Source organism: Camelus ferus, chromosome X, assembly GCF_009834535.1.
Source record: "Camelus ferus isolate YT-003-E chromosome X, BCGSAC_Cfer_1.0, whole genome shotgun sequence".
NCBI classification, from domain to species: domain Eukaryota; kingdom Metazoa; phylum Chordata; class Mammalia; order Artiodactyla; family Camelidae; genus Camelus; species Camelus ferus.
Window position 1 is genome coordinate 24,186,169 of NC_045732.1, and position 14,170 is coordinate 24,200,338.

The 14,170-nt window shown below is 42.8% G+C and overlaps 1 protein-coding gene across 1 annotated transcript in view; it reads right to left on the bottom strand.

Annotated features, from left to right (window-relative positions):
* The window catches only part of PHEX (phosphate regulating endopeptidase homolog X-linked), a 186,894-nt gene extending 174,029 nt beyond the window's left edge, over nucleotides 1-12,865 (bottom strand). The window contains exon 1 of the mRNA XM_006192807.2: nucleotides 12,664-12,865. The gene's annotated coding sequence lies outside the window, so the exon portion shown is untranslated. The remainder of the gene's footprint in view (nucleotides 1-12,663) is intronic.
* Nucleotides 12,866-14,170: the final 1,305 nt, after the last annotated feature.

Consider the following 14,170-nt stretch of genomic DNA (forward strand, 5'->3'; position numbering starts at 1 on the left):
GGCGCACCAGGGGCCGGCCCTGGGAGGCGGGGAGACTGTTCATCGCAAGGGCTGCCCTTGGAGGGGCAGTTGCATCAGGAACTCCCATTTGCTTGTGCAGAGTGCGGGCTGTTACCTAGGGCGCATGCCTGCACGAGGGGTGGCTGTCAGTTTCAGGCCCCCACAGGCTGCCTGGCCAAACAAAAGCGCAGCGCCATGGAGTAGCTCAGCTAAGCACTCGCCGCCAGCACTACGTCGTATGTTTTGTTACCCATAGATATACCTGTACATGCTTTCTATTTTTTTTAAATTCTCATTCAGGGCTGTCTATGCCCGTGGGAGGTATTCGGTGCAAATTTGCTAGAGGAGAGGAGGAATGGGATAGAAAAGAAAGGAAAAGGAGGGGTAAGAGGAAGGGAGTGGAGGAGAGGGGAGGGAAGGGGAAGGGAGAGAAGAGGAGAAGGGAAGGGGAGAGGGCCAATGCAATGGAAGGGATTGAGGGCTAGGGGAGCAGCTACTTTCTAAGCAGCATAGAATTATTTCATTATTTTAAGACTCAGCATAGCCACACACTTGCTTACCAACAGAACATGAGCCTGGTGGCTCCCTTCCTCATCCGTGATCTTCAAGTCACATCAACTCCCACTCTTCTCCAACACCAGATGCAGAGATTAAATCTGCCAAAGCCAATCCTAATGGTTTTCTCTCTGCCCAAAGGGTTTATCAAAATGGTGCCTGTCCTTCATATCCGGAATACAGAAAGAACATGTACAAAGCAGTAAAACAGGTCACCTAATGGAAAAAGTGGACCAAAGACTTGAAAAGACACTTCAAAAAGAAGTTATCCAAGTGACCAATAAACATACAAAGAGATGCTCAAACTCATTAGTCACTGAGGAAACGCAAATTAAACAACGTCCCCTCTTCTCTGGTCTCTTCACCACAGACTCGGTCGTCCTCCAATCCTAGTTGGGTGTGTTCCCAATTGGTAGTAAAGTGTGAATATATACCTGTCTGCTTCCTCTCATCTTTGAGCTGCTTGGCTGAGATCACAATCTGGATACTTTTTTTACCCCTGGGACTGGAGGAAGAAAGCATTTAACACTGCAGGATGAATGCAGCTGAAATCCCAATGAGATGACAGAAGTCAGCCTGAAAGGCTAGGTTTGGAATGTGATTTTGCAGCCAGAAAAAGAGCAAGGAATTGAGAGGAGCAATAACGGACCCTTTCTCTGAAGTTACTAGACATGATCAAGGACAAAAGAGATCATTTCTTTCAAGATAGTGGCCGACGTAACTTGTTCACATCTCTTCTACCATAACTCGCCATTGGATTTCTTAATATCAAGTGCTCTCTGGGTGCACAGAGCCTGTTTTTTTTTTTTTTTTAATCAAATGAAGACACAGCCCTGTTCTCTAGAATTTCTGTCAATAGAATACTCATTGGAAAAGAAGAAGAAGAAAAAGGATGGGTGCACATTAAATAGGGTATCTTCTAAAAATGGAGGAAGGGAACTAAGATTTTCAGATTTCAACTGATTCTTTTCACTTTCATAATGCATTTGAAAGGTTTGTACTCTAAAAGGAGCTCCGTTTGACACAACATAATATTTGCCATTATCTTTCCAAACACGAGTACTTACTGTTCATATTTTTAAAAAATTACAATACAGTTCCTCAAGCTCATTTTTACATGGTGAGAACAGAGTACCAATGCAGGTCTATCCACATATCATCTCAAGCTGGAAACCATGCTTATAAACTGCTAAACACACTCTAACCCCCTAATTTGTAAATACACTTCTTACCCACCTGGAAGGCCAGGTTCCAATTCAAAGTTCTCAGACTCTGTGAAGTTCCATGCAAAACCATGTCAGCATCCCCTTTTCTCCACTCACACCCCCACCACCAGCAGCCCCTCAGCGTGGGCAGTAGGCAGTGGGCAGTCTTCCAACAGGCTGTGGTTTGTTAAACTGAGAAAGAGACCCCCAGGAGCCCTGGAAGTGGGCGCTGAGCAGTTGAACAGGAAGTTTCCAGTCTTAGGAATACAAACTGTGTTCTGGGAGGGACACAGGCACATCCCCTTGGCACCTCGGACCCCTCCCTGGTGGTGAGGGGCACGGCTGGAGGAGAGCCTGAGTGAAGCCCTCCTGAACCCAGGCCCCAGGGCAGGATCCTCCTTGACCACTTCTCAGGGCAAAACTGTAGCCCTAGTCGCACAGCTTACAATTTAAAGCCTTTCACATTCAACCTATCCAAATAGATTTAAACTATGAGAAGTTTTTTAAAAGAGAAATACAGACCTCAGGTGTTGGGGATGAGCTCCACTGCAACTAAGGGCTGTGACAGCTCAAACCAAAAGGAAAAGATCCCAGGCGTTCTTAAATAATCCACACAAGTTCATTTGTTTAAGGAGACAATGTTCTTCAAAGTGTCGAATTCCAGGAACATTTTGTCATATTAGTATTGTATACAATTCATCAGGTGATATATGAATTTTAAAAATCTAATACATTATCCAAACAGTAAAGACCATTTGTCTTCCTAAGGAGGTGATAAATACTACATTACACAACAGACTGCCTCACTGATATTATTAGCCATGAATTCCATTTGGAGTTTACTGCTCATCTCAAAGGCTTAGCATTATTTAACTGAAATAACCCCCAATCGTAACTACTCAGACAATCGATCCCGTTGAATCACTGATGTTCCTGTAATGGTGAAAAGGCTGGATTATTTTTGTTAGAAGCTGGCACACCACGTCCTGTGGCATGGTATAATTAAGAACAACTGTTTACTTTTTCTTAAATTCAACACCCCTCACCCCCACCTCAAAAGCTAGACATTAAAGTACTAAATATAATGATCTCGGTAAACCAAATTGCTATGTTCCTGGCAGCCCTTCCCTGCTGTTTCCCTTAAACATTTCTATCTGAAATGATGAAGGAAGAAAAAAAAACAGAAACCTGGAAAATATACAGCTAACCCTTCACTGTATCGTCCACCTAACCATCAGAGTTTCCGCTCCAGTGCTGAAAAAGACTCCCTCCCTCCTTCCTCTGTCCCTCGTTGGCCATTTTAGATTGTTACTTGCACTGTTTCAAATGTCCATGGAGCACACCATGCAGGATCATGAGACACCAGCCCATTATTTTATGTCTATGAGTTAGTCCCCCAAGTAGACTGGGGGACATTTCTGAGGGCCTGCAGTCATCTTGGTTTGCTTGGTACCTTGCCAGGGCCTGACACATGGAAGCATCTGTAATGTCATTGAAGAAACACATGATCACCTTGTGGCCTTCATGAACTATGTAGTGTTGAGACTTATTCTGGCATAAAGAATATCAGAATCAGTTCCCCACAGAAGTGAATGAACCCAGTGCACGACCCCTGAAGTGTAGACTCTAAAAATTAGAAAGTCTAGATAGAAGATCCTGGTTGATTTCATTCAAATCCCACCAGATAGGGAATGACATACAGAGAACTCCCAGAACTTAGTGGCAAAGACAGGACTGACGAGGCATGCCCTTGTGAGATCTTTTTTAAGATGCACTTTGTTTTAATTACATTTTACAACCATCAGGAGACTAGCTTTGGCTATGATTTGAGAAACTGTACAACGTTGCACTTAATCCAAGGTTATTTTTTAGAGGTGAAATTGAAAAGACATCAGATTCTGGAAATGCTTCAAAGGGAATCACTCTGGCACTGGAATAAGTAACCAACACAATATAGCAGCTGACGCCTTTCCTCTCCTCTCCGTTCAGCTCTCCTCTTCTAAGTGTCTTAACACTGTGCGAGGCCTCTGATCACTTTGGGGAATAGAAGGGTTATAAAGCATGAATAAAGACAGATAACCATGTGGGTTTTGTGCTCAGCTAAGCAGAATTTTGTGATCATTACTAACCAAGTCATGTTTCTTTGTTAAGGTGGGTCCTGGCTTAGTACATTTTACTAGCATCTGAATTGTTCCCAAGATACAGTTTTACTATTATTTTTTTTTGGTGGATTTCATATGCTGAAGTGTTTTGTCCACAAACTTAATAATCTCAGGTATAACTACCACATTTGGTAAAATATTTTATTCAGAGCACCTTCGGTAATTTGTTACAATGCAGTTAGTTAGCCTATGAGAACCAATCGTACATAACTTAGCTGTTAAATGTTTAAATTTAATGTTTAAAAATAAATTATATAGTGGGCCATCAGGAAAAATTTCATCTAGACTGTGATCAACATATTTTTCCTTTCTGTAATATTCTAGAATAAAATATAATCCATTGGCATTCTATGGCCATCTGTGTATCTTTTTAAAGAACATTTTTGGCATAGCCCCAACTATCACTTTCTCAAAGTCCAAAAACACCGTTAGACCCAGAAACAGGCCCATGAATAAATGAATAACTTAATGTAGGACAACAAATGCATTTCAAATCATTGGGGAATGAATGGACAATTTGATCAAGGGTATTGGGACAAGTGATGATCACCACGGAAATAAATACCCTCACAATTCATAGCACACCAAAAACAAAGACAAAAAATCCTCCTCACAGCCTACCAAAAAAAGGAGTGGGATCATGAAATGCCAGATCATGAAAGACCTAGCTATGAAGAGACAGACTGGGATTTCAAAATTGTAGAATAGATAAACAAGATTATACTGTATAGCACAGGGAAATATACACAAGATCTTATGGTAGCCCATGGAGAAAAAAATGTGACAATGAATATATACATGTTCATGTATAACTGAAAAATTGTGCTCTACACTGGAATTTGACACAACATTGTAAAATGATTATAAATCAATAAAAAAAGTTAAAAAAAAAAAAGACAGACCTAGTTATGAAAAGCACAAGTGTAAAATACTGGGCGGGGGGGCAGGAATTGTGTCTGTGTGTGTGTGTGAAAATCAGGCCAGGGAAAGGTTTCTAAAATAAAACACAATAAACAGAAATCATAAAGGAAGCAGACTGACAAATCTGACTACATTAAAATAAAAAATTCCTGTGCATCAAAAATATCATTAATAAATGAAAAGACAAAGCATAGCCAAAACTAGTCTCCTGATGAGTATAAAATGTAATTAAAACAATGTGCAGGGGGTGGGTATAGATCAGTGGTAGAGTGTGTGCCTAGCATGCGCAAGGTCCTGGGTTCAATCCCCAGTACCTCCATTAAAATAAATAAAAATCTAATTACCTCCCACCAAAAAATTAAAAAAAAAAAAAACAAAAAAAAACGAAGTGCATCTTAAAAAGATTTCACAAGCGTAGATTGGGAGTAGATACTTGTAACTATATAAGCAGCACAGGACTATTATCCTGAAGATGTAAATACAGTATATCAATAAGAAAATAAAAGCCCAAAAGCCAAATGGACAGAAGACAGGCATTTTTCCAAAGAGGAACATTGGCTGACCAATGAACTTATAAAAATGGGCCCAACCTCATTAATAATCAGCTGAATAAAAATTTAAACCACAAGAAATTACCATTTCACACCTCCAGATTGGCAAACATTTCAAAGTCTAACAAGGCCCAGTGTTAGCAATGCAGCAACTTCAACTCTCATGCCCTGATCATAACTGGTATCCCAGTTTAGAAGCAATTTGGTGACATCTAAAAAAGTTGAAGCCTGGAGAAGCAAACATGTGGGAAGATTCCACCACTTAATTTCTTTTAAAAGCAGCAGTAGCTTAACACAGCAGGACGTTTGACTGCATTAGTATAAATTCTGATTTTGTATAACTCATTGTTGAAAGCTGATACTTGCTGGTAAATAATAAGAGTTAACATTTGATGCTGAACACTGGAATTTGACACAACATTGTAAAATGATTATAAATCAATAAAAAATGTTAAAAAAAAAAAAGTTAACATTTGAGCATTTACTCTGCCAGGCACAGCTCTAAGCATAGATTTTTTTCATTTGATCCTGACACGATCCAGAAGGAGGTTGCTACAAATTGAATGTTTACGTGGCCACCAAGTTTGTATGTTGAAATCCTAACCCCCGATGAGACCATATTGGCAGGTGGGGCCCCTAGGAGGTGACGAGGTCATGAGGGTGAAGCCCGCATGAATAGGATTAGTGCCCTTAGAAAAGAGACTCTAGAGAGCCCCCTTGACCCATCTGCCATTGAGGGCCCAGAAAGAAGACAGCTGTCAGATGCCAAATCTGCTGGTGTAACATCTTGGACTTCCCAGACCCTTGAAGTATGAGAAAGAAATTTCTATTTATAAGCCACCCAGTCTATGGTATTATTATGGCAGCCCAAAGGAGTAAGACAGAGGAGCCATTATCATCCCTATTGTACAGATGTACAGAGGGCCAAGGCCCTAGAGCCAGGATACGAATGAATCCAGTGGTCTGGGCCCACTTTTACATCCTGCATATCCCATGAGTAAATTGTTTTTGCAGGAGTCGGCACTGCTTGTCCTAAATGTGATGAGTAAACTGTAACAACACTTAATACGTGTGAAGCACTACTGACTTTCTCTTTGGAAATTCAGGGTGGTTTCTCAAGCCAGTCTTTTTTTTTTTTTTTTTTAACATTTTTCATTGATTTATAATCATTTTACAATGTTGTGTCAAATTCCAGTGTTCAGCACAATTTTTCAGTCATTCATGGACATATACACACTCATTGTCACATTTTTTTCTCTGTGAGTTACCATAACATTTTGTGTATATTTCCCTGTGCTATACAGTGTAATCTTGTTTATCTATTCTACAATTTTGAAATCCCAGTCTATCCCTCCCCACCCTCCACCCCCCTGGTAACCACAAGTCTGTATTCTCTGTCTGTGAGTCTATTTCTGTCCTTTATTTACGCTTTGTTTTTGTTTGTTTGTTTGTTTTTGTTTTTTAGATTCCACATATCAGCAATCTCATATGGTATTTTTCTTTCTCTTTCTGGCTTACTTCACTTAGAACGACATTCTCCAGGGGCATCCATGTTGCTGCAAATGGCATTATGTTGTCGGTTTTTATGGCTGAGTAGTATTCCATTGTATAAATATACCACCTCTTCTTTATCCAGTCACCTGTTGATGGACATTTAGGCTGTTTCCATGTTTTGGCTATTGTAAATAGTGCTGCTATGAACATTGGGGTGCAGGTGTCATCCTGAAGTAGATTTCCTTCTGGATACAAGCCCAGGAGTGGGATTCCTGGGTCATAGGGTAAGTCTATTCCTAGTCTTTTGAGGAATCTCCACACTGTTTTCCATAGTGGCTGCACCAAACTGCATTCCCACCAGCAGTGTAGGAGGGTTCCCCTTTCTCCACAGCCTCTCCAGCATTTGTCATTTGTGGATTTTTGAATGACGGCCATTCTGACTGGTGTGAGGTGATACCTCACTGTAGTTTTGATTTGCATTTCTCTGACAATTAGTGATATTGAGCATTTTTTCATGTGCTTTTTGATCATTTGTATGTCTTCTTTGGAGAATTGCTTGTTTAGGTCTTCTGCCCATTTTTGGATTGGGTTGTTTATTTTTTTCTTATTGAGTCGTATGAGCTGCTTATATATTCTGGAGATCAAGCCTTTGTCGGTTTCACTTGCAAAAATTTTCTCCCATTCCTCTCAAGCCAGTCTTGATGTTACTAAAAGTAAGGAGTGGAGAGAAGAATGCTTGGAACTCGTGACTTCCATGTCCAAGGAGCAAATACAATTCAGTCTTGTGTTTCGGGCTCCCTAATTACTAAGAAAATATGTTCACCAAATGGCACCTTTCCTAAGTTTCCAGAACAATGTTCCTTCCAGGAAGCCACAGACTTTGGCACCTCACACCAATGTAGGGTGTCTGTGAAATTCATGGTATTATTTTACTCATGATGTACCTGTTAGTGCTTTTGGTTATTTCCTTCAAAGATTTTACTATCTCTTTGCTAATAAGAGGTCATCTGTTGCCTGCTTCCCTCAAAGTGCCGTCCAGAGCTGTAAGATTCAGTCTTCACATGTTTGTCAGAGTCAAGGTGGACCATCTGTGCTATGGCTGAATAAGACATTTTCCCCTTTCCTTCAACACCATGAATTCTGAACAGGGGGCATTACCACTCCTTGGATTTTACGTTACATTCAGAAGTCAAATATGGTAGATTGAGTTACTGTTCTCAATTTTTCACTCCCTTGTCATTCATTTCGTGGTCATGGCTTTGGGGTTGACAGAGCAGACTTCCTTGCCTCTCAGCCTTGGCCTTGGCCATGCAATGTGCTTTGACCAATGGGACAGTGACAGATGTGGTACAGAGGTGGAAAAGTTGCCTGCATCATCGTGCTTGCCCTCCTGCACTTCCGTCTTTCACCAGAACATGTCTCAGGTAGGTACTGGTCCAAGGAGGAGGAGAGACAGGTGGAATAGACTTGACTCAACTCACAGCTGACAGCAGAGCCCAGGCTAGATCAGCTGAACCCTAGCCAACCCACAGATGGGTTAGAGAGAAATCCACACTTGCTGCTGTAAGCTGTTGAAATTTCAAGTTTGCTTGTTATGCACTGTTATTGCAGTAATAGCTGACTAATACATAAGCCCTCCTCCATCTGCCATATTTTGAAGACCATCTGTATTAGTTTCCCAGGGCTAACGTAACAAAGTACTACAAACTGGGTGACCTAAACAATGTACTGTCTCACAGTTCTAGAGGCCAGATGTCAGAAATTAAGAGCTTGGCAGGTTCGGTTCCTTCTGAGGGCAGTGGGGAGAACTGGTTCCATGCCTTTCTCCTTAGGCATTCCTTGGCCTGTAGAATGGTGTTCTCCCTGTGTCTTCACATCATACGTGTTTCTAGGTCCAAATTTCCCTTTTATAAGGATACCAGTCATTTGGATAAGGGCCTACCCTAATGACCTCATCCTGATCATCTGCAAAGACCCTATTTCCAAATAAGGCCACATTTACAAGTACTGAAGGTTAGGACTTCAACATCTTTTGTGGGGGACACAATTCAACCCATAACACCATCCCAGATGTCTTTCTGGTGGGGGAGAAATAAGACTGGATGGGCCTGATGGCCTTTAGGTTAATGGAAAACCTAAGAGTTTATCTCTAGATAGCTGTAGAGCAGAGAAATAGAACAGCTGACTCTGGAACAACATCTTTGAACTCCCTGGGTCCACTTACCAGCAGAATTTTTTCAGTGGTAAATACCACATTATCCACCAGGGTTAGCTGAATCCGAGGATGTGGAGCTGCAGATACTGAGGGCGGAGTGTAAAGTCATACTTGGATTTTCAACTGTGTGGGAGGTCAGCACCCCTAACCCCAGGGTTATTCAAGGGTCAACCATATTAGGTGTTGCTATCTTCTCATAAATGTTTAAAGCACTTGCAGTAAATCACCTTCATCTCTACTCCTCCCTTAAATGACACATGTGTACTTTCTTCATAGCCTTTATCTTAGTACATCTACACTGACTCGCCTTCATGCTTCTATTTCCAGCAGCTCTCACAGTGTCCTGTTGCTCTGGGCCGGTGTTTTCTGCTTATTTTTCTTTGCTGCATAAGAGGCCGCCCACGTGTTCTTTGCTCTACACATTGCCCTGAATACCCAACACTGTCTTCTAGGACCCTCTAAGCAGAGGCTGCGGCAAAAGTGGCCAAGATATGCTACTGAGAGCTGTTCTAATACAACGTCAGGACTGAATCATGTGACCTCTACTCCTTCCTCCTTATTCTTCTTTGTATTTTGAATAAACTTGCAAAAGACCCAAGCACGAATTAAAATTTGTTCTGGTTCTACTCTCCACAAAAATAAACAAACTTACCTAAACCCATAAAATCAAAGCACAATCCAGGCTTCAGGAAGTTGAATGTTTAGTTGAATAAAAAGGAGAATCCTTTATCCTTGTGTTCAGAACCTCCTAGCTGTCAGGGCAATGTCTGCACACTGAACCGGGTAAACATGCTTTCAGAATTATGAGGACAACTTACTGTCTGCACAGGGTCTCCACTAATTGGCCTCCATCCACTGCCAGTTTTGTAATTTTTCAAATGCTGGGGGTATAAATGCCCTTTGGGGAGTACTGAGAGGTTAAAATCGAGCCCTAGATGGTTTATCTAATTGCCTTTGTAACAAAATACATGAGAACAACCCTAACCCTCGGAAGTCAAACAGGAACTCACTGTAGCAATTACTGTGGCAACACCTATTGCTCTCAGGCCACCTGTAACAATGCTGATATTTAAAAACATTTCAGTTCCCAGTGGTTCATGCAATGGCTTTCTGTGGTTTTTTTCTGCAAAGCCACCTACCTGACCTTCCTCTTACCAGCCTTCTAGCCCAGAGACGCTCAAAGTGTGGTCCGCAGACCGGCAGCATCTGCTGATTAGACTGTGAGAAATGCAGACTCCGGACCCTGCCCCAGACCTCCTGAATCAGACTGTATTTTAAGGAGACCCTCTGGTACTCCTTATACGCACTCAAGTTTGAGAAGCACTGCCCTAGTTTTTCTATTCCTATTTCTAAATAGCAGGACAACTACTGTTCCAGATGAATCTTTTAAGCCTTCAGCAAGTTTTCTCCTAAAACTAATTGAATAGCTTTTTAACGTGACCCCGTTTTCAAATTTAACATGTTACAAAACAGGGCTTTTTGCCGTAAGTAAAAAGAAGGCTTCAGACCAACTCTCACTCTGCATTCTCCTCTTCTGCCATATACACGGGGAAAGAAAAACAGAAAACCCTTCAGCCCTGCAGTGTCTTAGCAGAAGCTCAGGAACATTTAACAGCAAAGAAACAGTGGGGGGTCTTTGGAGCAAGATCTTTGCCAGGGGGCCTTTTGTCTCTAAGTCAGTGGGACCCGCAAGAACTCGAGTGCAGACAGGGAGCCAACAGCCACATCGTCCTCCATTCTCACCAGCATCTCCATTTAGACGGACCCACGGTAGACAATACGACCGCCGGCACACCACTGCCCTTGGCCTTAGGGATCTCCGGTGGGAGACCTCACAGGTATGGTTTTTTCTTTGTGTGGCCATCAGAAAGCCCACAAGATATCATTTAGCCAAGAGAACTGCTGCTGCCTCAGGAGCATCACACTTATTGTGTCCTAAACTAGATCTTAAAAGCAGCATGTGCTCATGCGGGCACTTCCCTGGCCCCTTGAGCCTCATTACTCTTAGGTTTCTGATCCTATGTCCACAAATCTTGCTCTCATGTCCCACAGGCAGAGGCGAGCCCAACTGTGCCATGAGAATTCCTCCCTTATTTTTTCTTACTGTTTAACGTTTTACTTGGAAATAGTTCCAAGCGTAGAGAAAAGCTGCAATAAGAACTTGCTAATATTGATACAGTACTTTATCAAAACTACCATGCATATAGCAATTTGTTTTTCTATGCAATAATGCCCTTTAAAGGATCTGTCCTCCAATATGGGAGCCAGTGTGGGGTCAGATACTGCATTTAGTTGTCTTGTCTCTTTAGCCTCCTTTAATCTGGAAACCTCTTCACAGCCTTTTTTTTGACATTAGTACTTTCAAAGAATACAGACCTTTTAAAAATAGTATGTTTCTCATTTTGGGTCTAATGTTCCCTCATGCTCATTCAGGTAACAGCCTCAGCCTAGCACTGCACAGGTGGCTACGGACCCTGGTTGATTTTCATCACTTTGTCAAAGTGTTGTTCCATTTCTCCACAGAAGCAACACGTGGTAAGCTGAATAATGACCCCTACAGATGCTGACATCCTAATCCAAGAAATTTATGTTACCTTATGTTGCAAAAGGGACTTTGCCTTGACAGGGATGCAGAGAGAGTCAGAAAGAGAAGGTAACGTGACAAGAGAAAGAGATCTGAAGGTGCTATGCTGCCGACTGTGAGACTGAAGGGCCCAGACGCCAAAGAATGCCTCTAGAAACTAGAAAAGGCAAGAAACAGATTCTCCCCTAGAGCCTCCAGAAGGAACCAGCCCTGCCAACACCCTGACCTGAGCCCTGGAAGACTTATTTCAGACTTGTGGCCTGGTAAATTCGTGTTTTTTTCAAGAACTAAGTTTTTGCTAATTTGTTCAAGTGGAAACAGGAATCTGCTATATAACTCATAAGCAATGTGTTGGTGACACTTGAAAAACCACACAAAGATGCTCCTTGACAATTTACCCCAAGATTTTATTTACATCAGTGGATGACTCTTGCCTGATTCAGTCTCCACTGTGATTACAAAATGCTAGTTTTTCAGCTCCCTCCCCTTAACTGGTTGGCACTGAGCTTTCTATAGTAAGGGTCTCACCTATTTGTATATTCGTGTCCTCCGCTTACTTATGTATTTATTTCCCATACAATCTCATGACTTCCAATTTTTTGATGGTTTATAATTTGTTATCCTTTTCTTTTAGGGCACAAACCCTTCTGGATTTACCCAGTGGGAACCAAGGGCTGGTTCAAACTAAGCACAAGCGGACAGGATCAGTGTCGTGGCCTTGCCGCCTGGCCTCCAGGAACTGGCACCGTAACCCAAGACACAGCCCCCCGTAGGCTGATCCAGACCAAAGTGGAGGTCGGTGTAAGGATTCCAGCCAGTGGGTAGGGCGTCACCAAGGGCAGAGAAGTTCAAGAATGACAGTTATCCCCCGTGCCTCCGTTAAAAAAATAAGTAAATAAACCTAATTACCTCCCTCCCCCCACCAAAAAAAGACATAGTTGACAGTGGGGCACAAACAAACATGAAGAAGACTCACAGCAATGGCTGACACCCAAATGGCCGCAGATCCCACACACCATTTCGGTTTTCCAGGCTGAATGCTGCACACCTTCCTGAGTTTCTGCTCCTCTTCAGCCTTTGGGGGTACCCAGAAAGAGCCCGTAAGACAAGGCCCTGGTGAAAGGACCCCCTTCACCAGCACAGCGCTCTCACCTGCGCAGCAGGACAGGGCAGGGCGGGTGGACTCGCTCCCTCGATGCCTGAAGCCCCAGCGGCTTCTCCCTTTAGCATCCCATGGCTTCTCCCTTTAGCATCCCATCGTTGGCTGCTTTTCTTCTTTTGTGATGTAAAAAAATGCTCTTTAATTTTTGGGGGGAGGGTGATAATTAAGTTTTTATTTATTTACTTTTTAACAGAGGCACTGAGGACTGAACCCAGGCCTCATGCCCACTAAGCAGGTCCTCTGCCACTGAGCTCTGCCCTCCCCCACTGCTTTTCTTCTTGAACATTCCCAACCCTGCATCATTTCCTCACACTGGCCTGTTTCTTTTAGGTTCCACCTGGCAAATTCAAAGAGTTCCCTTTTACTACAGAAAGAGTGCACTTTAACTACGTGCACAGAGCACCAGACCAGCCTGAGCAAGAGATACCGAGTGACAGCCCTTGGAGCTTCCATTCCAGCCATCAGTCAACTGAACTTGGGCTGAAGGGCTGGCTTCCCCACCCCCATACTTCCGTAAAAGGCCTCCAGCTCTCACATGGCAGAGCCAGAAACCACACTCACATGTCCTCTCCCAGCAGGACACACTGTCTCTTCAGACATGAAACATTTAACCATCTATGGCCAATAGATAAGGGATAAAGACTAATAAGACTAAGAAGAAAAAAAACAGAAACACTGAGTGTGAAGGGACCACAGGATGAACACACAGGATCTGAAGCTCCCTAAGCCCTAGGAGGAAGGACAGACGGGTAATTTTATGTATAATATTCAACTTAGACAACTGGAAGCAGGCAAGGCAGGGTTGTCTGAAAGCAGAGGACACAGCATGGAGTCTAAGGAGCATATCTGTCCCTTTGCAATGAACTTAGAGCTGTCAGAATCACTTACTGAGAACCTGAGTTACCAGCATCATCATCTACCACTAAGTGAAGAGTATTTCAGAACTAGGACAAGAAAAAAGGATTTTCCAATAGGCGGAACCAGGAATGATCTCTACCAAGTTAACTCCAGTAACACGACCCACATCTACAGAAAACAGCACCTCGCCATGTGCAGTCCTGGCCTTTCATCTCTAGGCAACGGGGGGGGGGGGGGGGAGCATCCCCCCAGTCCTCCCTCTGGATCTTGGAGGGCTTCTGTCAAAACAGACCTGGCTTGTTTGGCTTGCTTCACCCAGGAGAGCTCCTGACTCTTTTATTCTATTACCATGCATTGTTGCACAGAGAGGGCCTTGTTCCCTAAAACTTCACCTTAAAGGAAGCACTCACTGAAATGACCACCATGTGATTGGCTGCCACCCACAGATGAGGTCTTTATTAAT